This window comes from Epinephelus lanceolatus, chromosome 3, assembly GCF_041903045.1.
Source record: "Epinephelus lanceolatus isolate andai-2023 chromosome 3, ASM4190304v1, whole genome shotgun sequence".
NCBI classification, from domain to species: Eukaryota; Metazoa; Chordata; class Actinopteri; order Perciformes; family Serranidae; genus Epinephelus; species Epinephelus lanceolatus.
Window position 1 is genome coordinate 29,836,624 of NC_135736.1, and position 13,819 is coordinate 29,850,442.

Sequence of the window (13,819 nt, forward strand, 5' to 3'; positions counted from 1 at the left end):
CCCTTCACTAAACACCAAGAGCTTCATTCCTCTGCACTCCTCTGGACAGTGGAAAGTTTTGCAGGTTTTGCTGAAGCCTCACTTATGATTACACCACACGTGTACAGTTAAACTTGTGCTCTATTATATAACTACGGTGTCTCAGTATGGGGAACACTCTCACCGTGACCCCGAGAAGCCTCTATGTAACATAACTCCAGCAAGTACCTGGCAGTCATGACTGGCACCTCAATGCAGAACTACTTGTCTCCCCTTATGTAAATGGGATGGTGCAACGTCATTTGCTGTTTAAGATATGCTCACCTCCGTCTAGCTCTACACGAGGACTGTGTTCGTAGCAAGACACTTGGCTCATGATATCAGGGAACAGGGTTGACAAGATTAATACCTTGAGTTCTCTTTACAACATACAGTATGTTTCAATAGCTGTGGTTACATGGAGGATATTTTTTTGACCTGATTGAGATCATTCTGATTAGACATTCCAACGTTGATATACTATGCAGGATTTTCCTGAAGACAATGTATAGACTCATACAGAAGTAATCCCTCTCAATCATCACTTATGACCCACTAGAGTTGGTTGGTGGTATATTTTTCTGCAGAGAATCTGACCTCTGCCTGGGACGTTTGTGGCCGTGTACCCCCACAGCGCTCAGGTGAGGTCAGAGCTTTATAAAAAGGTTGCAACCAGGTGCCAGTCAGAAGCAGCAGGCATCCAACAGACACACAAATATAGTGAGGCAAATCTCTCAGAGAGTGAGTCTAGGGTTTACTTTTGGTTTTGCTTTTACTTAACTGGCGAGCATGTTTACACGCAGCAACCAACAACCCTGCATAGTATGCCTTTAATTCTTTACATGGACACTAAATAGCCTAAGGTGATCCAATTAGATGTGTGTTTACAAGCCCCAAGGCAGTTAATTAGAATATAACGTTTCTGACTTGCACAAAGTGGATCCTCCTGCTGCGAAATGTCTAGTCTGCTGAAAATATAACAGAAGAAGAAGAAGCTTTTATTCAACCTTACTGAGAAAATTCAGTCCATTCAATACATTAGGTACAGAAGAATTAGTTTACTGAAACTCAGGTTGTTTTCAGCAACGACAAATTATTGATGACGAGCAGATCACGAGCAGACTGTCAGTAGAGGTAACAGTTATGTAACTTATGTTCCCTAAATGTCTCATATGCAGATGACTGCTAAAGGTAGCGACAGACAACTTATGTCCATTAAGATTGCAGCCTGTGACAACAAGGTTACATAAGCCTACTCACATCAGAATGTAGAACTTGCAGAGAGCTGAATATCTGAATATCATATTTGAATTTATGAACAATTATAAAAGTCAGCTGAGGAAGGCGCATAGAAACAGCTGGTTTGGCATGACTATGCAGCGGTAAACATGCACAGAAAGTAGACAGTTATTCCATCCAGAGAGAAATGACCTGATTAAGGGTTTACATGGTTGGTAGGTGCGAAGCAGTCCCTCCAGGAACTCGCAAAAAAAAAAAACCCTTGAATTTGTGGCCAACTTTGTCAAAAATTGCGATAAAATTTGCAGCATTTTTGCACAAATATGGCAGACTTTCGTTGATTTTGCGTTAATTATTGAGATCGCAAGATCAGGATTTTCTGGAGGAACTGGCTAATATTTTCTTATTGAACATATCATTAAAGGTTTATACCAACACTCTCCAACCAAATGAAAATTCCTTCAGACTAGGCTGGATCAGGCCAGTTTCTTCTGACTGAGGTGTTTACATGAGGCACTTTTATTCTGATTGGCCTATTATTCTGATTATTAGTGGAATATTAGTGACTTTAGAACACTGTAGCAGATCAAGCCAGAGGTTCATCTTGGTTAGTTGTTCTTGCAAATCTTTTGATAGCGCAAACAGCTTAGACAAGGGATGGAAGAGAGCTTAAACAGCTCCACTAAAATTATAGGGGGAGCCCAACTGTTGACAAATTAAATAGGCCATGCCCATATGCAGTGACATCATTTGTATAGCCCTTCTTTGTCCAAGTTCAAGGCTCCATGCCAAATTCAAGCCCTGCTTCTCTCTCCATCTTTCCCTGTAAACACAGCTCAGACAACCTCCCCTTGCTTATCTGAAGAAACAAACAGGCTGCAGAGCTACATGCCTCTCACACAAACTACAAGCACCTCTAAAGATAGAGATGAAACCAATGAAAGAATAACAAATGACCAGCCAACTACTTGTTAGCAAACTACAACATTTACTTTAAAGCTAACTATATTTTATGCTCTTCATGTAGACCTTTGTGTGTGTGTGTGTGTGTATATAATATAATATAATATAATATAATATATGTATATATATATATATATATCTATATATATCTATATATATATATATCTATATATATCTATATCTATATCTATATCTATCTATCTATATCTATATATATATATATACACACACACACACACACAGCATGTACGTACCCGAGCGGTGCCTTCATGCTGAAGTGCCAAACAGTCTGTATAGGTATGTATGTATAAGCCCATGAGATGTAACATAACTTGTCCTTGACAGGTTGGCTCCTGTTGACCTATTGGATCTTAGCCCTTCTTCGCCCCGTTCACAAAGGCTGCAGGCCAAACTCAAGCCTCGCTAGACTCTCTGCATCTCCATCTCTCTTATCAGCTGCAACACATGCCCCCGCAACATGCCTTCCACACTCACAGACAAACACCTCTGAGACATTTTTAGAGCAACACACTGACAAACCATCCTAAACAGTACATGATTAAGTAAGAACAGAGGCCTCTAAGGAGCAGGGGAAGTACCTTGACATTTTTAGCACTTTTTTGTTGGTGTATTTGCTTTAAATAGTGAGCTGTGGCTAACCACTCGCATTGACATGCACCTCCAGTGACTCGTCAGCTGAGGCTGCATTGAGTTTTCTCCTACATGTTTCCGAAGATGGTAGACATTGTTGACAGTGATGACTATTCAAGGAGTGTGAAGAAAGGCTTGGTAATCTTCTCCTTTTCTTAACACCAGACATATTTTATAATCTAGTGAAGCCATTTCCTCTGCATTCCTTTTGCAGGGCAACATTTACATTTCAAAAGCAAAACAAGGCTAGCCTGGCTCCAGATAACAAGAAAACTTCAGTATTTTTGTTTGTCATGGTTGTAGCTCATGCTTTTCCTTATCTTCAGATATTTTTTAGGTTATTTTTTGCTCCACAGACAGAGGGCACAGATGGAGCAGCAGAACAGCAGGCACAGTGAAAGTGAAACTTAACCTTCAGTGCACTGGGTCTAAGTTTTTCTTTCACTAACGAACAGCTGCTCCTCTCATCTATCGATCTGATCAGATCAGCTGTGATCAGATCGACTGAGCAATTATCTAACCCCCGTCCCTGTCTTCATGAACTACCATCACATATGGATTGTTATTCTGTGGGAAACACTGCAAACAAAAGGTTGACTCCATAACTAAATTCTTACACCCGAGTGAGCTATAGCAGAACTCCAATGACACCAATACCGAAACACAAATCCAACTCTACAGTTCTATGCACCGCTATAGCACAAACATGCGGGTCATTCAGCTGGTTCAGTTTCATTACAGGTTAGACTGAATGAAGATCCTCCTTCAAATCTGCTCTCAGGCTGTCCCCTTCACTGCAACACCCTGACAGTATCAAGATTCGCTGACCTGGAGGATCTTGGATAGATCAAGAGATCTAGAAATCCAATCTCTTCAGAGTAAACAACCTACATACCACAAAAACACTTCTGGCGTATCACATCATCAAGCACCGGTTTGTTACAGAATGAGCCAACATACTGAACTGCCACTGCAAAAGGACACATTCAGAAATGAGAAGTGAAAAGGCCACCAGACATTCATCAATAGAGTAAAAGTCATTCTTCCTTGTAGTAACTGTTGTGTAACAATCAGAAATCATTACAGATGCAATTAAGTATGCAGGCAGGTGACAAATCCGGATGAGCGAGTGGAGAAACATTAGTATGCACACTTCCATTAAGACATCAAATTACTTATGAGGGAATTCTTTCTGGAGGACTGGTATTAGCCTTTCAAGTAGAGCTCAACAGACTTGTAGTCAAAGCCAAGACCAAGAAAACTAATGTTGGGTTTCAGTTAAATTTGTCACCCGTGTGTATTTTCGATGAATTTAACAAATCTCACAGTCAGACTTCCTAAAAATGCAAACATCAGCTGTGACATTAAAAACTAACCTTAGTCCAGACTTTGCTCTTAGTCCTAAATTCCCTCCTGCTACTAAATAGCTTCCTGTCCATCTAAAAATACCTTGTTGCCCCTGTCGCTCTTTGAAACTGAAGGGCCCACTCAGGACCAAAGCCAAACGTGCACGCTTCACTGGGTATGAAACAAGTTGTGCAAAAAACTGTGAATGTACAGTGAGGCAGCGCTGACAGGGCTATCTCTACTGCACAATGACCAGCTGAAGCAGAGATTTCACCAGTTACAGATGCAATTTTATTGTGAACACACATCTCACATTGAGGATAATCCTGCGAGGGACCAAACGGCACTGTGAAATGTGACGGCTTGGCAACAGACGGCGTCTTCTGGTTGGAAAAGGCAGATATGATTTGCATCTGCTCTCCTCATCCCACCGTTCCTACCACCATCTGCCTCTCTCACTCAGACGTTTTCACATGGCCTCACCCTGTTACATAACCAGCAACAAGGCCACGCACAGCACATCACATCACATCACATTCATAGGATATGAGCGTGAGTGCAAATCACTCTTCACATTCATTGTGCACCGTTTCCTGTGGTATGATGTAAGAGAAGAAATGTATAGTTTTAACTTCTGTGATACCAAAAACTGAGAAGGGGCAGAAAAGAGGGGGCATGTGAAAAAAACACATGAAAAGCGTAAATTCATCCAAAAAAAAAAATAGAAAAACAAACAACTATGAAACATTTTGAAGAGGAACTAATAGAGTTTAACCCCATCAAGTGTAGCAGCCAGGACAGAGATGATGGTAGCAAAGTGGCAAAAAGATTTTCCACATATCTTTAACTATCGGATATTACACAACTACATAATTTGTAATTTGTGTAAGACTGAACCATATTTTCCATACTTGGTGAAACAGACTCAAGACACAGTAGAATTAAATAGAAAACATACTTTTACCTAAAAAATTAAGCCTGTACTGACACAGAAAAGGCTCATGACCTGATATACATGAAAATCAGACATTTGTATACTCTCTTCTGCCCTGTATTTTGCAATCACTCTGTGAACTTAATGTAGGCCATTACCCTACTCAAGATTGAGAAACAGACAAACTACACTCTACTTAGGTCAGGAGGCATTTCAACCGATGGTATGTGAAGCCTCAGTAGAATAAAACCATCTAATAAGCTGCTGTCCCTCATGAGTGGGAAATCTTGGCTTCGTCTGAGGATAACATCACTCACTAACTCAGGGAAGCAAAGACAACGCCTCGGTATAATACTTTTAACTTGTGCCTGGTAAATAGTTTAACTATTACATAAATTCTTCTGAGCATTTAATCCACACGACCAGCACAAACACTTCTCAGAGGACCTTTTCCACTAGCCCATGAATCATCACTTTTATTTGGGTCACAGAATGGTTGCATTTTGACCTATGCCATGTCAAACAAGAACGCAGACTTTGTTTAAACAACTAGAAAAAATACATTACATGTGATACAGGTTTCACAGATTGATATCAAAATATTAAGATCAAAATCTGTGAGTAGTTAGCCAACTATTTGAAAATCATAATGAAACTAGTATGTTTTTTAGACCTATTAAACCTTGTACGACAACAATATATAGACTTGTCCTCACCAAACTAAACCTCTGACCTCTGATGTTTTCAGACAACCCAAGATCATTCTTGAACATCTGACCGAAGAACCCTCCCTTTGTCCTTGCTCGGCCATTATGTAACTAATTCATCATACAATGTGATGACTGCAGAGTCTATTCAAACATAATGAACGCACCAGCCCCCCCAACCATTAACCTCCCCTGCTCTCCTCTGTACGCTACTCATGATCAATAGTGGCGGATCCGTTGTTAGACACATCACATGGACAAATGATGACATTTGGACCCATGATATTTTGTATGTTTGTCATGTGATAAAATAAGTTTCAGGAAGCTGCTGAGTGATACTGACACTTTTTTTTTCTCAAGGAAAACGTATCCAAATGCTTACATAAAACACATAGGTAAATGTACCTTTGTTAATTTACAAAATGTCCTTTTTTACTGTATGTATCTTTAATGCATTCTTTTAAAAAAAATCTTGTTTTATCATCTTATAAGATATTAAATTCCCCTTAAAAACAACCATGAAACCTTAGCTCTGTTCAGTAGTTTCTTTCTATCAGCCCACAACATTGCATTCACGAGATGCTGTCCGAATGAGAAGTGGAAATTTCCACTAGCAGCTACAGCGGGCCATGAGATTTGCACATCTGAAACTTAATATGCCAAAGGGCAGCAACAAACACCAGGGCCTCAGAGGCAGAGCAAAAGGGCTCTTCAAAATGTGCTGGCTGCGGTAAGCAAAATGCCCACATTCATATGATACTGAACTGGCACATCAAATTTTCAGCAATATGAGTGGGGGAGGTTGTCGGGCACTGGCCATTCACATATCTGACCGTTTATCAAAACATAATTGCTTCTAGTTGAAATGTTTTATGACAAGAGTGGCTAGTTAAATCATCCTTTCAGCCACAGAGGAGGGAAAACAGATCAGTTACAAAGCATACAAAATGAAGGATACAGCTGTCAGTAAGAGTTGTAGAAAGCTTTAGAAAAAAAAACTCCTTTCTCTGCTCAAACTATATGACAGACCGACTTCCCGAGAGGAATGAAGATGATGATATTGACGATCACGCACCCGATTACTTATAAAGTAGCCAACAGTGTTTCCACTTCGAGCCCTAAAATATGCATAACGAAAAGCTTGTTTTTCCAAAGTTGGACCAAGTTCTGCAGTAAGTAGGTCGCTGTAACTATAACTCCGGTTATGGAGATGTGGGAGGCACAGGACTTGAGTGGAGCTGACAAGTTCAACCTAAATGCCGGCTGCTGATATAATTCCAATTACTGGATTTACATCTAATGCCACTCCATGTACCGTCAAACACTGATATATACATATATTCCTGATATTTTATCTATACTGTGACATGAGACTAGATACCGCTTTTGATTTTGGTTATGATACCAAATGTTGTCTTAACCTGGTTTTGAAGGCTGCATTACAGTAAAGTGATGTAATTTTCTGAACTTACCATACTGTTCAAGCTGTTCTATCATTTGTCTTTACCCCATTATTGATGATTATCTATTGAAAATCTCCTTGTTAAAATATTGTCAAAACACCAATAGTCAGTCCTACAATATCAAGGTATTTGCCCAAAATATAGTGACATCAGAATATCTCTGTGTCCCCAGTCCTACTTAAAAGCTAATTTTCTTGTGCAACTTGTGTTCATTGACCTGCTTATTGTTTACTGAAGGCATTGATCTTTTGTGTTAAGTGTCATGTTTATCAAATCAATGACACGTCATTCCTCTATCTGACTTTACAAGCACTCAAGGCGTGTTTTAATACAGCTAAAACCCAATTTTAGATTTAGACCAACTTCCCTATCTATGCCAAGCTATTACCAGTAGCTGATTGGTGAGTAACTCGTGACAAGCTGAATCTTAAGGGTTTATCCACTAATATGATGCAATAAAATGGGTGATAGTCTCTAATACATATAAGGAATCTTAACAAGTTACCCCAGCCTCAAGTTTTTAAGTGGCTTACTTTCCGACCAACTGTTAAGAAAGTATTTAAGGAAACTACTTTTCATCTGTGAGGCTGTAAACTGACACAGATTTGTCAGATTTTAATCAGTTAACTAAAGAAGTATCTGTATTTTTAAGGCATGTAATGAATCATTTGAATGGTGTCTGAGAATCTAACGTAACTATCTATTAATGAGGTAAAGATTTAAACATACTTTTGGGGACCTGACTGGAAAAAGAAGACAAAGAAACTCATTCACATGGCAAAAAGATCAAAAAGATTGTTATGACCTTTCCTATATTTGCTCTTTTGCTCGCTCTCTCCCTCCCCTGAAAGCCCATCATTCCTCAGTGGACTCTGATAGTAACACTAGCTGACACAAACAGGAGGAACTGACACACACAGCTGTCCCACAGCACTCTTGTCTCTCCATATCCAGTACCACATTTTTCTGGAGGGTTTTTTTTCCCTACTATCAGTGCACCGTGTCACCTCATTAACCGTCACCCTATGACTGACCAAGTTTCACTATCAACCCAATTTTAATCTGTTTTTGTAGTTTGTTGACTTTCGTCTGAGGTTGTCCAGTAGCCACATACACACCCCTTCAAATCAAGGGTAGTACTTTATCTTATATGAAAATAACTTTTTCAAAACAGTGTCCGTGAACAAGATGATACTGAAATTGTAACAAGCCAAAGTCTTTTCACAGCCACCTACTTTAGAGAAACAGGACCCTTGGTCTGCAAGTGCAGGGTCACAGGCACTATAAATAAAACCTGTAGTCATGTGAGGGTGAGTAAGTCACACTCAAGCATGAAAACAACATGAACCCAGTGCAAGTCATGTCACTTCTTGGGGTTATCCACTACTGACCTACAGGAAATAAATAATCTCTCTGAGACAAAACGAAGCACGCAAAGGTGTCAAGTTCACAAACTGCAACTAAATCCCAAATATTCTATTGTTTATTTTCTAAGGAACACCGACAAAACCTATTTGCAATTGCAGTGATGCATTCCTTTAGTCGGTCTATTTGAAATATGTGTTTGCCTTGGCTGAGTGCCTCATGCTTGAGGCCAAGATCAACAATGATTATGATTATGGTAAGTGGATGAATTTACAGCCCTGCATCAAGATAACACAGAGGGGCGCATTTTTACTAACAACCAATGCACATGCAGGCTTTGTGCATGACTCTATTCTTGCATTTAACCCAAACAAAACAGTTCCCCACATACCTACAAACAGGTATTGCAACCTTTGCAATGGACCTGCTATATTCTCTGATGTTGAGATATCACTACGGATACATACATAGGCTATAGCATTCAGCTCCTGCATGGAACGGGTTGGACCTGCTCAACGTGTTGGAGGAGACACCACTCCGACCAAAATCAGTTATGTAATGTGGTATTTGACTATTTAAAGTGTAATTTCACCCCCAGGTCTGAGTTAAACTCCACCTATTGCATAATTTTGAAAAAATGCTAAGAGGAGGGGCGAGGAGGGGATGAAGACGAGGGGGGACAAGGGATTAGAGAGCGTCAACATTTTTTTAATATAAATTTCATGTTGATTTTTTTATATTTGCAAAGAAATATCAATATTAACAGTACAGTACAGTCATATAATTTTGTTTACAGTTCAAAAAACGTTTTAAGTGTGCAATACCTCTTTAACCTTTGCCCTCCAGTGGCCTCAAGTAAGTTCCCCTTATTTCCTCTTCACTGGAAAATGACATAACTGGTGTTAACACATACGGCCTTTTCAGACAGGAGGAAATTTTTCACACCTCTAAGAGCTCCCCTTTTTGCGTGTCCACACCATAAGACCTAGGAGTGATTTAGATAGAGGAAACCCAACACAATTTTGACTTGTCAAAGCGAAAGTGACGGCAGTGTGAATGCAAACACATAAAAAAACTTGAAGGTGTGAATCTCAGTTCCTCTCAGGGAGCCCCCCCCCAAATGGCGTGGTCCGAAAACACCTATGGACAGTATGAAACTACTATCCAATACTGCCTATGACTGGCAGGCTTTGTGATGGGGTGTTCACAAGGTGTCCATTGTCAAAGTCACCTCAGAATACGTTATCCCTTTAATCACATCAGTGTACTTTTGTATTTGGTAATATCATGTGTCAACACACACATAGCTGACCTCAATTTATTCTCAGACTCTAGGACTCTTTACAAATCCATCTAATAACAATACAACCATTTACAACAGCGCAATCTGAGGAAGACAAGCACCTTCCTGTTACAGAAGCCCAGTGTTTCACGTACATGATCCCATGAACAAAACTTACTCTGTATGACTAAATGAAGAAAGGGATGGGCTCCAGTCATTCTCTTACAGTAAATCTCCTCAGGATTGGGTTGCACAAGCTATTCAGAGGTATGTGAGCTATTTTAATAATGATGTCATTTCAGTTTGCTTTACGGTCTCATTGAAAAAAGGAAACTGTCCTCTGGCTTAACTTCTGGGAAAAGTCACATAATAGTTATGCAAATTGAAATTGATTTACTGATATTGTCGCATAGATGGTCCATGTAATACTTGGTAAATCAACATAGTGATGCCTGTTTGGCAACACTGATAAAAGTAAGTGTTCTGTATTACTGTGTATACATGTGTTAACATATTTATTTCTCCTTAGCCTTACAACTGTAAAATCATACCTACTTAAAATTACTCACCAACTATGTTTTGAGCACTGCAATATGATCTGCAGTACTCAGATCACCAAAATCTGTTTGCAGCCTGCTTGGACATATTTTTGACTGAGCTTTAGACTGATGTTTCTCCTGTTATGCTTTCCTGCATGTCCTTGCCTTTATCCATATGATGCCTGAAAGTGCCTTAAATGCACGACAGCCTCCACACACAAACGCTTCAAGGCTGCTGAAAAGAGTTTTATGTATCTAAGAGCAGACGCTACTAGAAGGCATTTATATTTGTGCACCGGTCCGTGCAGTGCGATGTTTAACCGCTTCAGCTCAAGATGAGGTGGCCGCTGATGCTCACATTGCCAAGCACCTCCGATCTCTACCAATGCTGTCTCAAATTAAACCTTTGGGACCTAAAAGATATAGCAGTCAGCCACTGTTTTCATTTGTAGTCTCTGTGTGTAACTTCTGTTGTGAAAAAATAAAGTTTGCTCGCTTTGCTAAAAACTCAGAGCTGCTACAAATCCATTTCACTTTCAGACAAGAGGTACAGTCATGTGTAAAGGGATGTCAATAGTATCGCTCTCAGAGGTCAGTGCACATCTCTGAACTTTTGGTGCACTGCATTGGCGCAGGGCTGTAGCCAGTCAAATAACCTAAGGTTATCACAATGGGGCAGAGGGGTAAAGAATAGATTTCAGACTTTTTGGGGACATTGTACTTCCACAGTAAAAAAAAAGGTCACTATACAGAAATGAGTTCACATTTTCTAGCACCATCACGGCTTCAGGGTCCAATGACAATACTTGCATTTGAAGGAGCATTGCCACAGAGTGCTGTAGACTCAATTTTGAGATGTACAGTCGTGTGCACGGGGCTGTCAGGGTTATCACTCTCAGGGATCAGTGCGTAGAAAATTTAACAAACTCGAACCTCTGATGCAGACCACACATTGAAGTGCAAGATTTGAGCATGTCATCATAGCTCCTTTACAGTCTGAACAACATATGACACCCTGGATCCTTAGACCCTTTGATTGACAGAGGACTGCGAAAACCTAAAAACACACATTTTGAATAGTGCGATGTCATATTTAACACATATTCTGTCAACAGATTAACATGGCTAATTCTGAGGGGAGGACACCATCTCCTTACTTGACAGCTGCTTCCACAATAAGCAGTCACTGCACAACAAATGAACATGACCTCTGCCACTATCAGGTCTGCATACTTCAGACACAACCCTGCTTGCATCTCATGCAGCATTTCATCAGATTGGAGACCATATGCAAACATTTTTCTACTCCTTACAGAAAAAAAAGTGCATGATGGCATACACATATTAACAGTCTTGCACTGCTGCCAACTGCACCCACTCAGGAGAAGCGTCTTATAGCTCATGCGTGTTACAGCCCACACAATGCTGTCAGTGTTGACGGAAACACAGAAAGAAAAGCCCTACTGTGTCCCTAACGTTACCGTGGCTTCTTACAAGGGTCATCACTATGCGGCTTAATGTGAGCTCAGGTTTAAAACCATGGCGGCTGCTGTATCTGTGCACGTCACTGCGAGGCACTGGCATGATTGCGTTATAATGAGCGATTGTCACGGTGATAGGACATCATTGAGCTGAGGTGACTTTTACATGAGAGCTTAACGTTGTGTTTACGACTTCACCTGACTTTATCTAGACTAGTGCATCTTTATGTTGCGGCTGGGGTTGACCAATTCACTGTGGCTATTGTTTATTGCAGGACAGCAGACCGCTGGGCGTAGGCTCGCTAGCTAACGGCTAACCTTAGCTACACATGACAGAGCGGTGCTTAACGTTATGAGAGCAGCCAACGGTCAAAATTAACTGAAAATAATGGTGTTAAATAACAGTATGTCAACTCAAACACACCCACACATCTCTCTGTAAAGTCCCACTGGTATTCAGTAATGGCTCACAGGCTAAACTGGTTCATAAACCACGCGTTTGACTGGTCCTGAACTCGAAATATGACAGCATCAATGCTTGTTGCCAAGTTCAACACATTCAGTTTAACCAGCTAGCAGCTAACGATAAGGGGTTAAAACAGAGGAGCATGCACTCACCGGCGGTTCCCTCAGCTCCAGTAGTAGCTACACTCTTCTGTTGTGTATGTCTTGTCACAGTCGGGATGCTAACGAGCTTCAAAAGGCGACAACTTGACCCAGACTGAGGGCGGAGAGCCTTATATTAGCGTAACCAAGCCCCTGCAGCAGGGCGACCTCATCACACAGCCCCCGCCTGTGATGGTGACGATGGTGGCGGCTGTGGTTAACGGGAACCTCGCTGGGTCTGAGAGGGAAGCAGCAGAGGCAGAAAAAAGAAAAACGATAAATAACGAAGGGGTATTAATGTCTGTCGTTGGCAGCAAGATGAGGGATCCCGTGTTGGGCTTTCTCGTAGTGGTTTCCCTCCTTTAAAAAATCCGTCGTTGGCAGTGGGAGTCGTGGTTTGAGATCTGCACGGCTCGCACGTAAACGTTTGCTAAGCCTACTACCACCAGTAGTTAGGTCCCAGCTCCTCCCAGTCAGCTCAGCATACACACACAGACCGATGCGGGTACAGCTGCTGGAGGTTTTGAGGACAGCGTGTACGAGGGGGAGTGATGCTAGCTAGGGAGAGAGGGAGGGATGCAGCACATGGTCACGTAGCTGATTGCAAGTGATTCTTAAAATTAATGGTTCAAATGGGAACCAATATTGGTTCTTAAATGGTGATGCAGTGTGACATAGTTGCAGGAAAGCTTAAGTTTATTAGTGCAAAATTCAAGAAGTCCAAAAGACAGGGCCGTAAACACCTATGTTGCATGGGGGGTAGGGTGGGGGGGCACCCTCTATGACCCAGCCCTCAAGCCAGTGGGGAGGGGGGTCTTAAGCCGGATTTATACTTGTGCACCAGACCCTATGCCATTGTGAGCATTTATACTTGTGCAGTAGTGTGTCTGTGTCACTCTGCAATTACACCTCCAAAACACTAACGTTAGTCAGCGGCAGGTTTTCTGTGAAGTACCGTAAAGTTTAGCTGATTCAAAACACACATTAAACACACACTAAACATGGCTTAACAGAGACAATTTCAAACACAAGTACACCAATCAGCTTCACTATAACTCACAGCATTCACAGACAAAGCATTTGTCTTTTGCTGGACACATTTTCCCCACGAATATAACATGCTAATGTTTTTAGCACAAGCCTATGGCATTTTATATTGTATGAATTAGCCAAGCAGCTAGCAAACATTTCCTCTTCTCATATGAAACCAGGGACAACAGCAAC

The 13,819-nt window shown here is 41.0% G+C and overlaps 1 protein-coding gene across 1 annotated transcript in view; it reads right to left on the reverse strand.

Moving 5' to 3' along the window:
* rnf24 (ring finger protein 24) overlaps window positions 1–13,093 on the reverse strand; it is a 32,357-nt gene extending 19,264 nt beyond the window's left edge. The window contains exon 1 of the mRNA XM_033623623.2: window positions 12,608–13,093. The gene's annotated coding sequence lies outside the window, so the exon portion shown is untranslated. The remainder of the gene's footprint in view (window positions 1–12,607) is intronic.
* Window positions 13,094–13,819: the final 726 nt, after the last annotated feature.